Source organism: Crotalus tigris, unplaced genomic scaffold (genome assembly GCF_016545835.1).
Source record: "Crotalus tigris isolate CLP2741 ecotype Arizona unplaced genomic scaffold, ASM1654583v1 scf7180000023635.1308423, whole genome shotgun sequence".
NCBI classification, from domain to species: domain Eukaryota; kingdom Metazoa; phylum Chordata; class Lepidosauria; order Squamata; family Viperidae; genus Crotalus; species Crotalus tigris.
This window is the reverse complement of record NW_024100092.1, coordinates 571,339-586,138: the sequence shown is the minus strand read 5'-3', so window position 1 is coordinate 586,138 and position 14,800 is coordinate 571,339. Positions and strand designations below refer to the sequence as shown.

Sequence of the window (14,800 nt, the reverse complement as noted above, 5' to 3'; positions counted from 1 at the left end):
TGGGAGTTGGTCCACGAGTCATAAAAGAGCCAAGGTTGTCTACCCCTGGTCTAGTGTTTAAAGCACCAGGCTAGAAAGCAGAACACTATGAATTCTAGTCTTAGGCATGAAAGCTGCCTGGGTGGATTTGGGTTAGTTCTTAATCCATGATGTTGGGCTCAGGTGACAACCTGACAGCTCGATTGGTCAGTTCCTGTTGCAATCAAGTGGATCAACACTTGACTGATTAAAAAAAAGCGGACCCTGTACTTGTGGAAAAAATGCTAGGACACAATCTTCCTCCAGAACTAAACAAACAAACCACAATAACAAAAAGAAAATAATTCCACTGATTTCCCCTATGACCTTTTCCACTATGTCAGATTTAAGTTCTAAGCCAGAAAGACCAGATGTGGAAATCTAGCACATATGAATGGTATCAAGCTAAGGAAAATCAAAGTAAAAACAAGTTTGATTTGGTTTTGGTTTTGGGTTTTGGTTTGTTGCCAGTAACACAGTCCCTTTGTGACTAATGATGGAAGGGAAATCTTTTCTGTAATTTATTTCTTTGATACTCTGTGTTATATACATATGTGTACACATTTCAACAGGTACTTCGTACATATTTGCCATATTTTTTTTGTACAAGGTGAAAACTTTAAAATCTGACCACATTTTAAGGGTTCACCGATGTGAAAGAGGGACTCCAATGTGTCGCAAAATACTACCACTATTACTACTACTACTGTCTGAACTCTGATTGCATTGCTATCATCAGAAAGAAGAACAATGATGATGTGAATGATTAGCAACGAGAAGGGCCTAGATATTACAAAGTTAGCTATTTGACTTTGAATGGCAGCTGCGGTGTTTTTATTTGTGATATGAATAACAGCATTGTTTTGTTTTTTGGGCCAATGGCATATGGCCATATCAATGACTGAACTGATTTTGCTGTTCCCTCTTGTTTCTCAACTGGATATGGTTCTAATTTGCTTCTCCCTCCTCCTGCTTCTCTCCCTCGTCCTCTCCTTTTTCTTTTACCACGTTGGATGTTGAGGGAGATACAAATTTCTTGCTCATCTAGAGGCCTCAACCATTGTTAATTGATGTTGTTGTATGTCTTTGATGTTGTCTTTCCATCTCCTTCTGGATCTACTTCATGTTCTTTGAACTTCTCTTTTTGTATATGCCTCGTATAGTGTGGAATCCCATGACAACCTCTAAAGGTGAGCAAACCACTTAATTTGCTATATTTGTATGTAATTTAGTGTTGAAAAAACATTATCAGGTCCAGTCTAAGCTGGGAATAAACAAAATGGAGATTGCTTGGAAAGAAGGTTATTCTTTATTTAGTTGCCAGTGACAAAGCCTATTTCTGGGATAGCTGACAAAATGGAGCTGGGAGGGTTTTTATACCTTCTTTGGGTTTTGTATTTGAGGTTCTTCCTGTTCCTGTGGTTTTATATTTGAGGTTCTTCCTGTTCCTGTGGCATGTACTTTGACCTGAGCTTGAGTGTGCCCTTTTGGTATTCTAATGGTGGTGGGTTAATCCTATGGAGACAAGTAAGCAGTGGGGTATCAGAAGGTTCCGTCTTAGGCCCAGTACTCTTCAATATCTTCATAAATGACTTAGATGAGGGAATTGAAGGGGAACTCATTAAATTTGTAGATGACACCAAATTGACAGGAGTAGCCAACACCTCAGAAGACAAACTCAGGATCCAAAAAGACCTTGACAAACTTGAGCAATGGGCCCTATCCAACAAAATGAGTTTCAATATGGAGAAAAGCAAAGTCTTACATCTAGGCAGGAAAAACAAAAGGTACAAAGACCTGGCTTAAAAACAGCAACTGTGAGAGGGACCTTGGAGTCTAGTGGATGATCACTTGATTATGAGCCAGCAGTGGGCAGCAGCAACCAAAAAAGTTAATACAATCCTGGGTTGTATAAACAGAGGCATAGAATGAAGATCGCTCAAAGTATTTTTTTTTTATTAAAAAGTTTTATAAATTTTACAAAAAATAAAAGACAATACAAAAACAAAAAACAACATATACAAATAAAAACAAACATTACCCAACAAAACCCCCCTTCCCCCACCCCTACCCAAACCCCCCCTTCCCCCCCCAGGGCCTCCCAGAGCAGAATATAGGCTTAATTAAAAAAAGTTAAAAAAATTTATATTTATATAAAAAAAGAATATAAAATAGAATATATATATATATATATATAAAGTTAAAAATTATGAAAAAACTATATAGTATTTTTTATATCAAATTTAAATTGTATGAATTTTATCCATTTATCCCAAACAGCAAGGAATTTCTCTTGCGTTTGACCCTTTAAGAAAGCCGAAATCTTTGCCATTTCCGCCAAATGAGACACTTTAAGAAACCATTCCTGCAATGTAGGCAAAGATTCCTTCTTCCAATATGGTCCTACTAACAGCCTCGCAGCTGTAATCAAATTTAACATCAATATAACCTCCTTTGTATCACAATCAATAACTATACCTAACAAAAATAATTGTGGAGTAAATTTTACCCTCCTTTTAAAAATTCTCTGGATATTCCACCATATCTTAATCCAGAATGCTTTTATCTCTCTGCACGACCACCAAATATGATAATAAGTAGTGTCCATACAACCACATCTCCAACATTTAGGTTGTAAGTCAGGGTACATAAAAGACATTTTTTGTGGATCAAGGTGCCATCTATAAAACATTTTATAAAAGTTCTCCCTTAAGTTCTGTGCTTGTGTAAATTTGACATTTCTCACCCAAATAGTTTCCCAGGTGTCCAATGGAACTGGCTCACCAAAATTCTGCGCCCATCTAATCATACAATCTTTAATTAGTTCCGTTTCTGAATCCAATTCAACTAAAACCCCATAAATCCTCTTAATGTGGGTTTGTCTTTGATCCTTCACTTGCTTAATAAGATTTTCATCTTCTCTGAGAAAACCCACCTTACAGTCCATCTTCCATCTGTCTAATAATTGCCTATATTGGAACCAAGAATAAATAATATTTTCTTGTGCTAACTCTTCCCGTAATTTTAACTGCCAGTTTTGTCCATCCCATTTAAGTAACTGTCTATAGGACACCATATCCATTTTAACCCCTCTTTTTATTCCTTCTATTGCATGCCAAGGTATAGCCCATAATGGTACTTTGAAATCACTTTTATAATATTTTCTCCAAACCCTAAGTAAAGAAATTCTTAAGATATGAGATTTAAAAGCCCAATCCATTTTTTTATTAAATATTAAATAGGCATGCCACCCAAAAAGTAAATTCCATCCCTCTAAGTGAAGTATATCAGAATTTGTCAAATTTACCCAGTCACTAACTAATGTTAAAACCACCGCATCATAATATAATTTCAAATTCGGCACCTTGAGTCCTCCCCTCTCACGGAAATCTTGCATAATTTTAAACTTAACCCTTGGCTTTTTCCCTGCCCAAATAAATTTATTAAGGCCTTTCTGCCACTCAGTTAAATTGATCTCATTCTTCAAAATCGGTATCATTTGGAACAAAAAGAGAAACTTGGGTAGAATATTCATTTTTATCACTGCAATTCTTCCCATGAGGGATAATTGCAACTTTTCCCAATTCTTCAAGTCTCTCTGTACCCTAACCCACAACCTTTCATAATTATTTTTAAATAATTTTGCATTAGAAACAGATAGCATCACCCCCAAATATTTTACCTTATTAACAATTTCAAAACCCGTCAAATTAACCAAAGTCTGCTTCTCCCGACTAGTCATATTTTTAGGTAAAATTTTAGTCTTATTAACATTAATCTTAAAACCCGAAACCAAACCATAATTATGAATCAACTGTAATAATTTTACTACAGAATAAGTAGGTTGCGACAAAGTAATAACCAAGTCATCCGCAAAAGCTCTTAACTTATACTCTTTTTTATTAACTTCTATTCCTTTAATTTCCTGCGACTCTTGAATTTTGATCAACAGTATTTCCAGTGTTAAGACAAACAGCAACGGTGATAATGGACAACCCTGTCTAGTACCTTTCTCTATTGTAAAAACCTCTGACAAGCCTCCATTAACGATAAGTTGTGCCGTTTGTTTTTGATATATTACCATAAGAGCTTGCAATATCTTTTCACCAAAATTCATCTCTTCCATTACTCTTAACATAAAATGCCAATTCAATTGATCAAAGGCTTTTTCAGCATCTAAAAATATCAGCCCTGCAGGAACTTGGTTATTTTTATCTAAATATTCTAATAAATTAATAATTTGTCTGACATTATTTTTCATGTACCTTCCAGTTATGAACCCAGATTGATCTTTATGCACAAGGTGGTGCACCACCCTCATAAGCCTATTTACTAAGATTTTTACAAATATCTTATAATCCACATTTAAAAGAGATATAGGCCTATAATTCTTTGGTAAAGTAAGATCTTGATCTTCCTTTGGAATCAATTATATAAAAGCAGTACGCCATGAGGGAGGAATCTCTTGACCCTGTAAAATGCCATTAAAAAGATCACCTAATGGTTGAATCATCTCCTCCAATAAAGCTTTATAATAAACAGCTGTTAACCCATCCGTACCCGGTGCTTTCCCTGGTTTCAATTGTTGAATTGCTAGCGAAATTTCCTCCTTAGTAATTAAACCATTAACTTCATGTTTCTGATCCTCTGTCAATTTAGGGAAACTAACCTCGCTTAGATATTTATTTATCTCTAAAATTTGCACATTAGTAGATTTATATAATTTTTTGATAATAATCCAGAAAAGATTTCTTAATCAGTTCCTTCTGAGAAACTAATTTACCCTTGTAATTTATTTTATCTATTGTTCTCTGTCTCTGTTTCTTTCTCAATTGATAAGCCAGCCATCTCCCTGGCTTGTTAGCATTACAAAATGTATTTTGTTTCATAAACAATAAATTGGTTGCAGCTTGATCTGCTAACAACATATTAAATTGTGTTCTTAACAACTTTAAGGATTCTTTAATACTTTCATCAGAAGGATTTAAAATCAAAGACTTTTCTTTTAATTTAATTTCATCTTCCAATTCTTTACGTTTCTGAATCTGTTTTTGCTTATGACAGTTATTCATTTTTATCAAAATCCCACGCATAAATGCTTTCCCTGCATCCCATACCATTGACATTGAAGTCCCCTTATACATATTCAAAACAAAGTAATCCTTTAAACACTCCTTTAGTTTCTGAACATTTTTTTCTTGTCTAAATAAATTCTCATTCACCCTCCAGGATCTTCTCTCCTCTTTTTCTTGAGTCAACTCCATCCAGACTGGACTATGATCCGTCAAAGACCTAGGGAAAATCTTGACATTCTTTACTCTATTATATAAGTCCGTTGTAATCAAGAAGAAGTCAATTCTTGAGAAGGATTGGTGTCTATCTGAAAAGAAGGTAAAGTCTTTCTCCTCTTGATTACATTCCCGCCAATAGTCCCGTAATTCCCAGTCCTCTTTCATATCAAAAAAGGCTTTAGGTAATTTTGCCTGCTTAAGAAGAGGAGAGGAACCTTTTTTGTCCCTTTGTACATCTAAGACACCGTTCCAATCCCCCATTAGTACCACGGATCTATAGTCCAGCAGATTTATTTTTTCATGTAAGAGTCTGTAAAATTGTTCCTGTTGCTGATTTGGTGCATATAGTCCCACTATAAGTACTTTCTTACCATATAAGCCCAATTCAACCATCACATATCTCCCTTGGGGGTCAGACTCCACCAGACAAACTGGTAGATTTTGCTTTACAGATCACTCAAAGTATTAATACCGCTTTATAAAACCCTAGTAAGACCACACCTCGAATACTGCAACCAATTTTGGTCACCATATCATAAAAAAGATGTTGAAAGTTTGGAAAAAATTCAGAGAACTAAGACAATCAAAGTCCTGGAGACTAAAACATATGAAGAATAGCTACGGGACTTGGGTTTGGCTAGTCTAAAGAAAAGAAGAAATAGGGGAGACATGATAGCAGTGTTCCAGTATCTGAGGGGCTGCCACAAGGCAGAGGGGGGCAGGTTGCTCACCAAAGTACCAGAGGGAAGGACGAGAAACAATGGTTGGAAACTGATCAAAGAAAGAAGCAATCTGGAATTAAGGAGAAACTTCCTGATAGTGAGGACAATCAACCAGTGGAACAGCTTACCGCCAGAAATTGTGGGCCCTCCATCACTGGAGATTTTTAAAAAGAGACTAGACATTCACCTGTCTGAGATGGTATAGATTCTATTCTATTCTATTCTATTCTATTCTATTCTATTCTATTCTATTCTATTCTATTCTATTCTATTCTATTCTATTCTATTCTATTCTATTCTACCCTACCCTACCCTACCCTACCCTACCCTATCCTACCTTTCCCTACCCTACCCTACCCTACCCTACCCTACCCTACCCTACCCTACCCTACCCTACCCTATCCTATCCTATCCTATCCTATCCTATCCTATCCTATCCTATCCTATCGGTCACATCCTGCTTCTCTGAGGCTGTGGCTGAAGGCATTTTGCTTATGAATAGGTGGCTCAATCTTTCTGAATCTTTCTCTTTCTCACTTTATACAAAGATTCACCCTCTTTATGGTTACAGACATTCACGTTTGAATTTAATGAATATAGTTTAACTAAAGTTTTCATAATCAATTATTAATGAATACTTCATTCTATATAATGTTGCTTTGCCGAGTGGCAACTTGCTGTGAAGTTAATTACTTTGCAGTTAGGTTGCAAGATGAAACTCAAAAAAAAAAAAAAAAAAAAGACTGCTGCAAGATATGGTCTTGCCATTGCTAGGGAATACCAATAAAATGCTTTCATAAGCAGGCAGAGCAGGCAAAAGACAATTTCACTACGGGAGCAACCTTATGATAATAAAGCTGCGGATCCTTGCCTTTAAATATTGCCATTTTGTGGGTCTCTGGAGATGTGCCTTTTTCATTCCAGCTCCTGCCTTATGATGGAACACTGCCTTGAAATTTGACCCCCCCCCCAATTATCCTTCTGGAGAGCACTGAGGACCAGGAGCTAGGATAGGGTGTCAGAGGGAGATGAGAATGTGAGTGCCTCAGAGAAGTGCAGCTGCCATGTCAGATGTTCCTATTTGAGGTTTGTTGTTCTTTTGTTCATTATTGTATGTATTACTTTGATCGATTGTAAGCTTCCCAGAGTTATTTTACTATACACATAGTCCTTGACTTATAACCATTCATTTAGTGACCGTTCAAAATTACAACAGCACTGAAATAAGTTTGCAATACTGGTGAATATCTGTAGCTCGGGTGTAGGATGAGGGTGAAGGTTCATTCTCCGAGCTTGTGGGTCAGTTTCCTAATGCTTCGTTACCAGGCTAGGTAACATCTTCAGCGGAGTTTAGGGGCTGTCTGTGTCAGTGTTACTTCACACCCTCCACTGACTCTGACCTGAAGTAACCTCCCCATCACAAGACCCATCACAAGCCTCTCTCTGATAACTCACACCTGACCCATCACAAGACCCTCACTTGACACACCCACACCTGAAGCCCTTATAAACTGAAGAGCACTGACATTGACATCCCCTAAATGCTGTTTACTTGGCATGGTAGATGTTACCTAGCCTGGTAACAAAATGTTCAGGAAACCAGCCCACAAGCTCGGAGAACGAACCTTCACTCTCACTGAAATAAGTGACTTATGGTCATTTTCTCCACTTCTGACTGTTGCAGCATCCCCACGGTCATGTGATCAAAATTCAGATCCTTGGCAACTGGCTCATATTTATGATGGTTGTTGTGTCCTGGAGTCATTTAATCACGTTTTGCAACTTTCCGCACAGCAAAGTCAATAAGGAAGTGACATTCACTTAACAACTGAGTTACTAACTTAACAACTGTGGTGTTTCACTTAACCGTTGTGGCAAGAAAAGTTGTAAAATGGGGCAAAACTCACTTAACAACTGTCTTGCTTAGCAATGGAAATTTTGGGGTTCGTTGTAAATTGACGACTGCTTATATCAACGTTTTAAATAAAAACAAATAGACAAAAGTATTTCTAAAGTCACAGAGTTTGACTTGAATACAGCTTTGTAGCTTCACAGGGACAGATTGTGCCGAATTCTCAGACTATTGAGTAATATTCTGGGGGAGGGGTGTTTAGAAATCCTAACATTAGCTGAATATAAATATTTTTTGCAAATCGGTGCAATTTGGACAAATTGGGAAAGCTGTTATGGACAAACTGCCAGATAAATTTGCTTCAGTTGCTGTTTAATGACATTACTTTGTAGATACCGGTAACTGCTTTTCCTGGCTTCCATAAAGAATAGGAAGGTGGCAGGTTGATGATTCAGTCTTGGTGATGGACAGCTTTCTTCTCCAAATGATGTTATAATTAATTGATCTCTAGTTCAGTGTTTCTCAATCCCTGCAACTTTAAGATGCATGCTGGTTGGGGAATTCTGGGAGTTGAAGTTCATGCGTCTTAAACTTGTCAGAATTGAGAAACACTGGTCTAATTCATGAGATTTTTAAACAGGGATTTTTTTTATTAAAATAGCTTTGGAACTTGGGCCTAACTTTTTGAAGAATGTACAATATTAATTTTGTTGCTCTCTTCAAACTAGTGGCCCTGTCTGCACCAACAACTAACTCGGGTCCCCAGTTCTGTAATATAGTTCAGGAATTTTTAGCCCAGCTCTGCTAACACTACTAAAAAATGCAAAACATAATCTGTGAGTCTATTTTGTGTATATGAGTCTGTGAAAGAGATGGCAAAGAAGAGGTAAAGAAAGGAAACAGAAAAATATGTATAGGAGGAAAAAACAAGAAGAAAAATTGGGAAAGAATTTGTTGTCTTTGTCAGAAAAAAATATGCTTCTTACTTAGATTAGATGTAAAGGAGAAATGCATTGTAAATTTTGTTGATATTCCTAAGGTTAATTCTTGCTAGAAAATGGAATTGTTTAAACAATTTAAGTAGCTTATACCACACGTTAGAACAAAAGACTGTTTATTTCAGAATGTTTAAAAAAACATTATAAGGAAGGGTAGAATACAAATAGCAGTAGCAATAGTATTTAGACTTATATACTGCCCCATAGTGCTTTACAGCACTCTCTGAGCAGTTTACAATGTCAGTATTATTTGCATATTTTCCCCAACAGTCCGGGTCCTCATTTTACCAACCTTGGAAGGATGGAAGGTTGTGTCAACCTAGAACCCCCATCAGGGCTGAACTCCAGGTTATGGGAAGAATTTGCCTGCAATACACTGCATTCTAAGCACTGTGCCACCAGGGCTCCTGACATTTTTGCTGGAGAACAAAAAACTGCAAAAAATCACCAGAAATCTGTATGGGCTTGGAGAATACATATCAAACATTGTTCTGCATTGTTATTTTAAAATGTATTAATAATTTATTAATCAAATTTATACAGCCATCCATCTCAAGAAAAGTGATTCTGGGTGGGATGCAATTAATCAATAAAAATGATGCATATATAAAAATGGGCATTTAAAAATATAAAAATCAACATTAAGGCTTAATTAAAACTAAACATATATGCAAAGGCCAGAGAGAGAATAAGTATATATATTCTCAATAGTAGAACCATCTAAATAAGACTCAAGTTCCCTGGGATCCCCCAGGCCTAATGGCACAACCAGATCTTGAGGGACTTTCAAAACATCAAAAAGGATGGAGCTGACCTAATGTCTGAAGGAAGAATGTTCTGTAAGGAAGTGCCATGGCAAAAAAACTTGCCTCCTGAGATCCAACAAATTGTTCCCTTTTTTTTCTTACTTATGTTATGAAAAAAAAATCATACTTCCTTATCCTTTTTCTTTCATTGTCCTCTCATTGTTTGGATTTTTAAAGGCCAGTTTATAGCCAGGACTTGGATATGAAGAAAACTTCACTGGTTGAGCCATAGCAATTTATATTACTGGCCAACTTCACAGAGAAGACATCTGCCCTTGTGCTTCAGCTTGAAATTGGTCAGCTAGAATCCACCTTCTTTCCCCACAAAACAAGGTTCTCCAAGAAGTGGTAGCAGATTGACCGTGTCTTGATGGAAACAAATCCCTTTGTGCCAGTTACAATAACATCTGCTCCCCAATGGGCGCTATCTAACAAAATGAAATTCAATGGTGAAAAAAAAAATAAGGTTCTACATTTAGGCAAGAAAAACCAAATGTACAGGTATAGTATAGGTCAGTGGTTCTCAACCTGTGGGTCGGGACCCCATTTGGGGTCGAATGACCATTTCACGGGGGTCGCCAAACAATGCAGTTCGCCATTTTCCCCCCCTTTTCCTTAGCTGTGCTACTCCTTTTTATTCTATTGGCTTTTGAAAGCCAATAGAATAGACTCTCTTGAATAAAGTCTAATTCCACTGGCTTTCAAATGCCAATAGGAATTGTCCAGGCTGTCTGCCCTGCTGAGCCCGCCAAAAGTCCCATTCTGACCGGTTGGGTAGTCCTCGACTTACAACCGGTTGGGGGTCGCGGCATTAAAAAGGTTGAGAACCACTGGTATAGGTCATGCTGGCTCACGAATTCTGGGAATTGAAGTCCACGAGTCATAAAAGAGCCAAGGTTGCCTACCCCTGGTATAGGTGGCACCTTGCTCAATAGTAGTAACTGTGAGAGGGATCTCAGTCTTAGTGGACAATCACTTAAATATGAGCCAGCAGTGTGCTGCAGCTGCCAAAAAAAAACCTAACACAGTGCTAGGCTGCATTAGCAGAGGGATAGAATCAAGATCACGTGAAGTATTAATACCATTTTACAATGCCTTGGCAAGGCCACACTTGAAATTCTGCATCCAGGTTTGGTCACCACAATGTAAAAAAAAATGTTGAGACTCTAGAAAGAGTACAGAGAAGAGCAACAAAGATGATTAGGGACTGGAGGCTAAAACATATAAAGAACGGTTGCTGGAATTGGGTATGTCTAGTTTAATGAAGAGAAGGACGAGGGGGGACATGATAGCAGCGTTCCAATATCTCAGGGGCTGCCACAAAGAAGAGGGAGTCAAGCTATTTTCCAAAGCACCTGAAGGCAGGACAAGAAGCAACGGGTGGAAACTAATCAAGGAGAGAAGCAACCTAGAACTAAGGAGAAACTTCCTGACAGTTAGAACAATTACCCAGTGGAACAACCTGCCTCCAGAAGTGGTGAATGCTCCAACACTGGAGGTTTTTAAGAAGAGACTGGACAGCCATTTGTCTGAAATGGTACAGAGCAGTGGTTCTCAACCTTTCTAATGCCGCAACCCCATAATACAGTTCCCCATGTTGTGGTGACCCCCAACCACTTATACATCACTGGGTGCCAGGGCTGTGGCCAAAGAAAAGGGGGAAAAATGATGGACAGCCTTGTTTGGCGACCCCCGTGAAATGGTCGTTCGACCCCAAATGGGGTCCCGACCCACAGGTTGAGAACCACTGGTATAGAGTTTCCTGCCTGAGCAGGGGGTTGGACTAGATGACCTCCAAAGTCTCTTCCAACTTTATTATTATTATTATTATTATTATTATTATTATTATTATTATTATCGTTGTTGTTATTGTTGTTGTTGTTGTCATTGTCATCATTATCATTATCATTAACAAGCTCCCATTTGAAAAATGCTGTTGTGAAAGACACAACACTGTTCCTGGCAGTGTTTAATAGCTCTTATTCTCAGGAAATTCCTCTTAATATTCAGCCTGAATCTCTTTTTAATATCATCCAGTAGTTTTTATGCTGCTTTCGCTTTTAGCGGTCATTCTCCTTTTGCGTGCGATGGCCTTTTAGATATTGGTCACCCCTATTATATCTCTCTGTTTTGTAAGCTAAACATGTCCAGCCCTTTTAAGGACTGTTCCTAGGGTTTGGTTTCCAAGCCTCTCATTATGTATCCCTCCACTGAAATTGCTCCAGCATCTCTGGGTCTCTTAAGTGTGGTATCCAAATGGATTCAATGCTCCCAGCATAGTTGCAAGTATCAGTTGGATCCAATGTTCCCAGCACATTCATGTAGAGCTTAATGGAATTATTTCCTTCTGTGCTCTGGATATAAAACGTCCATTAATAAAGCCCAAGATTGCATTGTCCTTTTTGTTGTTGCATCAAACTTTTATTCTTATATATCCGTTAGTACATTTGGATCCTTGGATTCATTTGATACATACCACCCCCAAGCCAAGTTTCTTCAGTTCTGTACTTAAAATTTGATTTTTCATGTAAAGAAAAAACCTTATACATTTCATTACTGGATGCTATTTTTTGGCTTTGACCCAATGTTTAATCCTATTGAAATTTTATTGGTTAAGGTATTCACCAGGACCTGTAATGTATTATCTACAAATTCAATGAAGAGACAAATATTGACCCCTCTATCAGACCTCTGACTCTTTCTGCACATATATGAGCAAAAGGTATGCCTGACAAGAGTTTTACTTTCTTTAATTGCAAAATTTATTAAAATAATTTTAATCTGTTGAATTAAAATAAACAATGACAAGAACAAAATGAGTGGAAAATAGAAAATATTGTACACAAGTCATAATGATCAGGATCATATTGAGACCGATTGACATATCCTGATCCACATGAATATTCTTGGTTACTTTTATTCTATTTATTGCATCTTTCACACTTAGGTTTCTAAAGCAATAATGTGAAACAGATGCAGTAGATATAAACAATATTCTGTGAGGAAATATTTCCAAGAATATACAAAGTCAAAACCAGAAAATATAGCTTATTTTATCAAAAGACCAAATCTTTACCATTTTAAGCATTTTTTTAAAATAAAAAAATATAAAGTTAGGCATAAATCTTTTATTACGAAGTCTTATAAATGCAAATTTTCCCAAAACTGTGGCAGAAATAATTTTTCCAGTTCATATTGGAAACAGATGTTTGACATATGAATTAAGTATGTACAGTAAATAGCCTATTTCCAAGCTTAGTTGCTTTTTAGATCGAACAAACAAAGCTACCGTATATGATAGAATACGGTACTGAAAAGAGCATAAGCATGACACATACTCTTATTTTCACATAGCCTTTAGGGGAAGAGTGATTTACTATTATTCAAAATCACAATTATACATCTTTTCTGAACAACTGAAATGAATGTGTCCCAATATGGTGATCATTATTCAGTGCAGAGGATAGACAGAGCAGTGTGTGTATGTATGTGTGTTTGTTTATTTGTTTGTGTAGGGGGGGAAGTAACTGAAAAAGCTTTGTAACTTCTCTCCCTGTTTTTAATTAAATTCGGTTGCCATTGATACATAAGGCCAGTTTGAACTTATCTATACCTGTTTGGAGGATAAGGGAAAGTTTGATTTACATAATTTGGAATGTAGTCAGAGGTTAGATCATGCAGAAGTTACTTAAATGTGTATTAAATGCGTAAATAATAACAGCAGAACATTGCACTTCTCAAAATAAATGCCTACCTGGGTCTCCCAAACAATATTTTTTTAAAAAATAAATATTTTAATTTTCATTTTTGTAGTAAACACTGGAGCAACAGAAAGCAAAAGAGGACCACAGAATGAAATTGTAGCAGTAAATCTATTGAAGTTACCAAGTTATTTTGAAGCTAATTATGGCTGTGTGCAAAGCAAATGAAGTGAGAAGAACTGAATTAATGAAGACCAGCTACCTCCTACAAGCTAATGAGGCATGTTTTATACCAATAGCTCTTCAAATTGAAAAATTAAACCACTTGAAAAGGAAAAAAAAAATACTAGGAAATTTTGTTAAGATTAGCAGAGAACACAGAAAAATCTTATAGTGGAATTTATGTTCCCAAATTGCTTAGAGACTAGACTGGGCATAGTTACTGTTCTTCCTTTGAGATCTGGCTATTTTTGATGTTGATTTTTCCCTCAAATCCATGTAGGGTTTCCTCTACCTCTGTTATCTCTTGTGAGGTAATTATTTCTTAGTGTATTATTTTCCCTCTTAATATGTTACAAATTATCCATTTTATTTTTTTTTACACAAATACACTGTATTAGTATCTTTTTATTCTTTCAAATTCAATGGAATTTTAAAAAATAATTAGGAAAAGGACCCAGAACTCTGTCCATCTGTCTGTCCATCCATTCGCAGGATAACTCTCCAAAATCTGAATCTGGTGTATGTGAACAAGCCAGCAAAACAATGACTCAGTGAAAAAATAATTTGGATCAGGCTTGGGATCGTGGCGAACTATTTTTTTAGAAAAATTCCCCCAGTACATCTCTATGGAAAAGCCAAGTGGATATTAGGCCCTACTCAGCTGCACACATACACACACACACACAAACAAGCACACACACATACACACAGATTCTCACAGCTTCTTATTAGCCAAATCTGTTGAAAGAAAGAAGGGTTCAGGTTGTATATGTATATGATGGATACTAAGAAGGGGAAGAGCTCACTTAGAATAGCACACATAGGTGTCCAGAGGCTGACTGTGGAACAGATCACAAAACGCTTGTCTTCATATTCATTTCCAAAGCAAGTTTCCCAAGCAAGCTGAGCAGTGATGGGATTCAAATATGTAAACAACCGGTTCTCTGCATGGATGCTGCTTCTGGAAGTCCATCCTGGGCCTGGCCAACAAAAAATTAGCTACCGGTTCTGCCGAAGTGGTGCGAACTGGCTGAATCCCACCACTGAAGCTGAGGCGTCTTTTCAAAAGAGTCCTTTAGATAGTGAAGATTTATGAAGGCAACTTGGCTTTGCAAAAGATTCAGGGAATCATATGTTTACCTGAGAAGCTGGGTCAGAAAAGGAAGACAGAAAAGAGAGCCAGTTGCTTT

At 37.1% G+C, this 14,800-nt stretch overlaps 1 long non-coding RNA gene across 1 annotated transcript in view; it reads left to right on the top strand.

Annotated features, from left to right (window-relative positions):
• The window catches only part of LOC120297548, a 42,353-nt gene extending 28,628 nt beyond the window's left edge, over window positions 1–13,725 (top strand). Inside the window, exons 4-6 of the long non-coding RNA XR_005553835.1 lie at window positions 6,956–7,117; window positions 12,305–12,409; window positions 13,501–13,725. This is a non-coding gene — a long non-coding RNA (uncharacterized LOC120297548). The remainder of the gene's footprint in view (window positions 1–6,955; window positions 7,118–12,304; window positions 12,410–13,500) is intronic.
• Window positions 13,726–14,800: the final 1,075 nt, after the last annotated feature.